At 36.9% G+C, this 6,203-nt stretch overlaps 1 pseudogene across 1 annotated transcript; it reads right to left on the bottom strand.

Annotated features, from left to right (window-relative positions):
- Positions 1 to 387: 387 nt before the first annotated feature.
- On the bottom strand, positions 388 to 5,395 carry LOC307013431 (chemerin-like receptor 1; annotated as a pseudogene). The gene is made up of 3 exons: positions 5,356 to 5,395; positions 2,932 to 3,262; positions 388 to 1,113 (listed from the first exon to the last, which is right to left on the bottom strand). The product of its transcript is annotated as a chemerin-like receptor 1 (transcript).
- Between the last annotated feature and the right edge of the window lie 808 nt (positions 5,396 to 6,203).

Here is a 6,203-nt window from a genome sequence, read left to right as displayed (position 1 = left end):
TGTCAAGGTCTACAAGACCCATGTCCTTCAAAATGGACGCCCATCCTTTCTTAAGCCGTGCACAAACAGCATTCAGGCGAAGGAGAGGTTAAACGGTCCAGCCAAGCATCATCTTCCAGCCCCATCTCACAGCCTGGAAAACGTCCTTAAAGGTTTAGATTGTATAGGAGAAAGTGTGTTTCGAAAAACACCTGATGACGACAAACCAGCCCTGTCTGTGGATGACAAGGTCTTTCTCCGAACCATGTGAGAGATATAACCATTTAGCTATTTAAAACACTTAAACAATATATGAAATTGAAAATAAAATGTGTGTAAAAAACTGTGCAGTTACAGTATTTAGCCTAATTTCTTGGATAACCTTATATGGAAGCATCTCTAGGATTTCTATATGTTAGGACTGGTGGTGGTCCTAGACTTGTTTTTGGTTTGACGACCAGAAACCTCTTCCTGGAAGGGAGTCTCCAAAACGTTCAGTATATATTTATAAACTTTGCCTTTGAGTTCTTGGCCGATAAACACATACTGTACAGCAGTGGATTCAGGCAACGGTTGAGAAAGGCCAGGCTGGTTGCTATAGGAACTCCAATGTTGATGACATGGACTAATATTTCACTTGATTGATTAGCCATGTGATTTACCAAAGCAATTAAAGCCATGATGTGATCAGGAGCCCAGCACAGGAAAAAAGTGATGATAACTGCAGCGATGATCTTAAAGGGGCGACTGGACTGGCTGGCCAGGGTGCGGTTTCTTCTGAGACGATGGATTATCACAACATAGCAGGAGACAATGACAGTGAAGGGGACAACGAATCCCAGGAGGAAGCGGGTGAGGGTCATGGCCTGATGACGAAACTGGCGCAGCTGATTCATAGATTCTGTTACATATTCAGCATAAAGAGCATAGTTGTTATAGCAATTGATGATTTCATCGTTGTTATATGATGTGCAGTGTCCCTCAAGATGTAGTATGGAGTGCTGAGAATCAGAGCCAGTACCCAAACACCCATGCTCACACAGGACGCCTTGCGTAGACTTCGGTGGTTCTGTGCCCAGACGGGCTACACCACAGACACACATCTGTCCACGCTAGGGATGTGCATCTCCATCACTGAGGACGATGCGATGCGCATCTTGATACGTTGCCACTATACGATACATTAACGATACATTTGAAAAACCAGGCGATGCGATACGATACAATTCACCCCTGTTGCAATACAGTTTGATACGATTTGATTCAACATTATGTGATACGGTGCGATACGATTCGATTCAACACAATGCAAAAATAATGATACTTCAATATGGTACGACAGAGGATTTTTGTTTTATTCCTTATATTAAGCAAATCATACATTAACAAAAAAGTGCTTTACATATTTGGTACCGCACATCCCATCATGCTGTTTATCTTTTACCTTTTTTCCTTAAAAAACTCTCCAGAGTAAAGTACAATTGTATAACACCTCACAGTTAAACAATTTAAGAATGCATTGCCCATGATTAACAATGTACAAATAACAACTACCATAGTGCAATGCCCATACAGCTGCCAGCCTGATGTGTTTCACGGTCATTCATAGGCTAACTCACCAGTGAGCAGAAACCAGTGGTTTCTATTTGATAGGGGTGTAACGGTTCACAAACATTTCGGTTCGGTACGTACCTCGGTTTTTAGGTCACGGTTCGGTTCGGTACGTTTTCGGTACAGCAGAAACAATTATCACAAAACATGACATATATATATATATTTTTTAATTATTATTAAACTGTGAATAATGTATTCACTCAAATAAATACAAAATATAATAAAATAAAAATTAAGGTGCAGCATATCGATGAACTGAAATAATCTGTATTTGAACTTTACTGTACTAGTACACACAAAACATAAACTATTAGTTTTGGGTTGTTGATTATTATTAAACTGTGAATATTCACTCAAATAAATACAAAATATAATAAAATAAACATTAAGGTGCAGCATTTCGATGAACTGAAATAATCTGTGTTTGAACTGTAGCCTACTGTACTAGTACCTAAGCAGCCAGTTTGACATTATGAGTTGCTTGTCATTGTATTTTCATGTGTTTTTAAAGAAAAATGAACTTGCTTGCTGAAAGGGCAGATCTGCTGGGTAGCGCTTTGCTAACATGGCAACATAAGGATATTTGGCGTTTTGTAATAGCTTTGGCTCGGTCTGAACTTTTTGGTACACTAAGGGCCCGTACAGAATAATTTCGGTGCAGGTACGTATACCGTTACACCCCTACTATTTGAACAATAAAGAATACAAATAACCTTTCACAAACAGGTATTTCATAACTGCTTACAATTGTAAGGAAGACATTTAAACTATTATTGGCAGTCACAGGCTGTTGTAAACTAAACACTACTCTCTCTGACAGAACACCTCACTGAGTGATTGAACTCATGTCTAACTTTCAGGTTTCTCTTTTCAGCCGCAGACCCTATGTCGCCTCTTTATGTGCGTCGCTAAGTTCCTCGTACTACTTGTGTACTTTAAAGCGGCACGGCATCGTTTACAATTTGCGAGCGATTTTTCAAGTTGACCGTCTTTCTTGAACAATCTGAAGTGTTGCCAAACGTTTGATTTGAAGGTATTTTTCGGTGCGCTGTGTTTGTCTTTCTCCTCGACTTCCGTGTGTGTTGATAACTGAGACTCTCAGCCTCCGTAGTGCGAAGCAAAGATCAAAGATCGTCTCTGCGGAGTGCTGACAGGATGGGGGGATATTATATGAATGAATCATTTTTTTACTGATGCAAAGACGCTACAATCGATGCATCGCGAGTTCAACTCAAACTGTAGCCGATGTGCACCCTTTCAACCGGTGCATTCGCATCTTGAACGTTTATGCCGGTGCACCAATGTGAATCGGTGAATCTTAACATCCCTAGTCCACACTGATCACCATCAGGATGTAGACACTGGCAAACATGTTCAGAAAGCTTATAGTGCTGTTCAGCTTGCACATGAACTTGCCAAAAGGCCAGTGAAAATTCATAGCTGTGTACACAACACTCAGAGGCAGGAACGCTGTGAAGAGGAAGTCGGCCACAGCGAGGTTGAGGAACCACACTGTGTTAACTGTTTTCTTCATCTTGAATCCGGATTATCACCCAGATAACCACTCCATTCCCGAGCACACCGAGAACAAAGGCCAGGCAGTGTATGAGAGACATGATGTTGAGAGACTGTCTCAGCTCAGCTTCCTTGAAATCAAACTCATCCTCATCTTCTTAATAAGAGCCATTTCTACCATTGTCATCAGTTGAATTGATGAGATAGAGAGGAGTAGCTGTCATTAGATCCATCATCGTCTTAAGACCTGGTAAAAAATAAAACATAGCAAACAAATTAAACCTTTAAGTATTTTATTTAGATGGGAACAAAATTCCCTAATAATACTTAGGCGTAATGTATTCATAAATAATGTTCACAAAAAGGCCAATAGAAAATGCTATTCACATGGACATGACAATAGTCCCAATTTCTATTTGGACTTTATGTATCTCACGTGAGCCACCCCAATAGACATCAAGACATTTATGTGATAAGAATGTGCAGTAGTAACTTTCCCCATGCTGTCTTGAGACCTGGAATGGTTGCATACAAAAACCAACCTTTCTTTAATACACAGAACCCATTCTATTTTTATATAATTCCCAGATTATTTATCCTGTTCTGATGGAAGAGGATAAAATGGTTATGGACTTAAATGTCAGTTTCTATATATATACATACAATTATACATTTAATTGTAACTCTGCATTTTATTAGGCCTATTAAAATCTTAATTTATCAAAGTAGCAAACAAACTATTTTTGAAAATATTTGTACCATTATTTAAGCCTTTGGTAAATATGGGCTAACTTCATACGGTGTTAGTCAAGGTATTGTTAAGCCTTTATCAGGTAATTATAAAAGAAAACATAAAACAACAGTACCTTTCTCAAAGTTAATCAGTTGAATAAGGAATGATGAGGACGCTGGCAGATTTATGAAAGCCGAATGCCCCTGATAAGACTCATGACTTATATCACTTCACATTGAGGTGTGATCACATAGCAAGCACATATGAATGAAAACATTTATAGAAACTCATTACTAATTCCAGCAGAAATGCAAGTCCACTTTTTTGATATTACTATACTGTATATATATTACTTTATAATCAGCCTCACAAAGATCTCTAATTATTTCTTAAGTGAAAAAAGTTGGGAGGCATCAACTAGTTGGACATATTCAAAAACAGAATATCAAATATTACTCAAGTAAAAGGCAGGGAGGGAGTCTACATTTGTTCTGCTCACAATTAGAGTTATTTGCAGAATTTGTCAGTAATTTAAGGTTGCCAAGCTGTTTAATAAAAACAGACTACTGCCCTTTTGCCACATAGACCATAATGCTTAAGTAGCTCTATCTCTAAAAGAAAATTAGACCTGAATAAACTATGACTAATAGATATTTCATTGCAATTAGTATTAGTATGAGGGATATTTCCCAATTATAGGTTATCTTATTTCCTGTTAGCTTCTTCGGTGAAAGTCAGACTTCCTGTGGAAAGTTAAATAACATATGACATGTAACTGATATAATTAGTTTAGAGGCTACTGGTCAGTTTGCCAAAGCACAAAACTCTTCCCCAAACACTACATGCAGTACTTTTTTTAACAGTAAAGCAAATACAATAAATACACAACAGTATTGGCCTTGGCTGTTACTGTATGTTCCCACTATTAACTCAAATCTTCTAAAGGTCTATTCTTTTTAATTGAAACAGAGGAGTGAGACCTGACGTAAGATAATATAATTAACTGATATTTGATTAATCAGGATAAGTATGAGGGGAATTTTACATGTCTGTGTTATCTAGTTTCCTTCCTGTAAACGTATTTTTCGAAACTCAAATTTCCTGTGGAAAATTAAAAACATCCAACATGCAACTGACATATTCAGTTTAGAAACTTATTTAAAGTTTGACCATGCACACAACTTTTCCCCAAACACTACTGACAATACTTTTTTGACAGTAAAACAAATACAAAATAAACAGCAACATGGCCTTGGCTGAAATGTTCACACAATTCACTCACAGCTTCTAAATGTCTCCTCTTTGTAATTCTACAGGGACAACAAAAATCACACTGTAAATTATTTAGGGAATCTAAATATTGTAATATTATTTTCTCCATATTGCCAAACTATTTATGTATATAAATTACAGAATTGAGATTGGCAACAATATAAATATAACATACATATAATAAAAACTACCAGCAATGATTGACTTCGGTTTGACTTCATTTTAAGACAATCATGACTGACATGAGGTGCCCACTTTGTTGATCGACTGGAATAAACCCATTTAGGAAAACAAATTGGAGTACACTATTTGCCAGCTTATGATAACAACAAATCAGTGTGTACTAATAATTCAATGTTCTGGAGTTTTTATTTACCTTTACTGTCTGAGAAACAAATGATTATTTTCACTTCTTACATATACTTTAATGGATCATAACGCTTACCTGTGGTTCTGGGGTATCTGACGGATAAGTCAAGCAATTTCTATTGATTAGACCATTGAAAAATAAAAAGATTTATCAAACCAGCAGTCCAACTTCTGGTGAAACACGTTATATGGTGTCAGTATGAAAGACTAAATTGCTCATTAACGACCTCCAGTCATTGCACTATGAGCAATATACATTTAAACGATATTTCTGTGGTGAAAGAGTAAATGTATAAAGCAAATTAGAATAGGAATAGGACAATGCTGCAGATATAAACAACTCAGACTTATTTTTTTTGAGTGTTTTCTTTACTGTCAAGGCAAGGAAATGGCAATCAAAGTATGTTGTGTAAGTGAGAGATGGAAAAAAACAAAGCTCTCTTTGTCAACCTAACAAGTTGTTGTAATTGCGTGGGTTGCACACATTTGACCAAAAACTCATGAAATATCTATTTTGAAACAACTGCTGGGTTATTTTGCTCAGGAAATGACATTTTACAATCCTTTTATCTCTATTATGGTACAGACTTGAGGCACTGCTGTGATTCAACAACCAACCAACCACAGAACTGCAGATTTCTTGTGTCCATTTGCAAACACATTTTTAGCACACAAAGGCATCACAATTTACTATTTAATTGTACTTAAAGTTCATATAAAA

This window comes from Notothenia rossii (genome assembly GCF_949606895.1).
Source record: "Notothenia rossii genome assembly, chromosome: 7".
NCBI lineage: Eukaryota > Metazoa > Chordata > Actinopteri > Perciformes > Nototheniidae > Notothenia > Notothenia rossii.
Note: the sequence above shows the minus strand (reverse complement) of the source record. Positions and strands in the feature narration are given on the sequence as shown.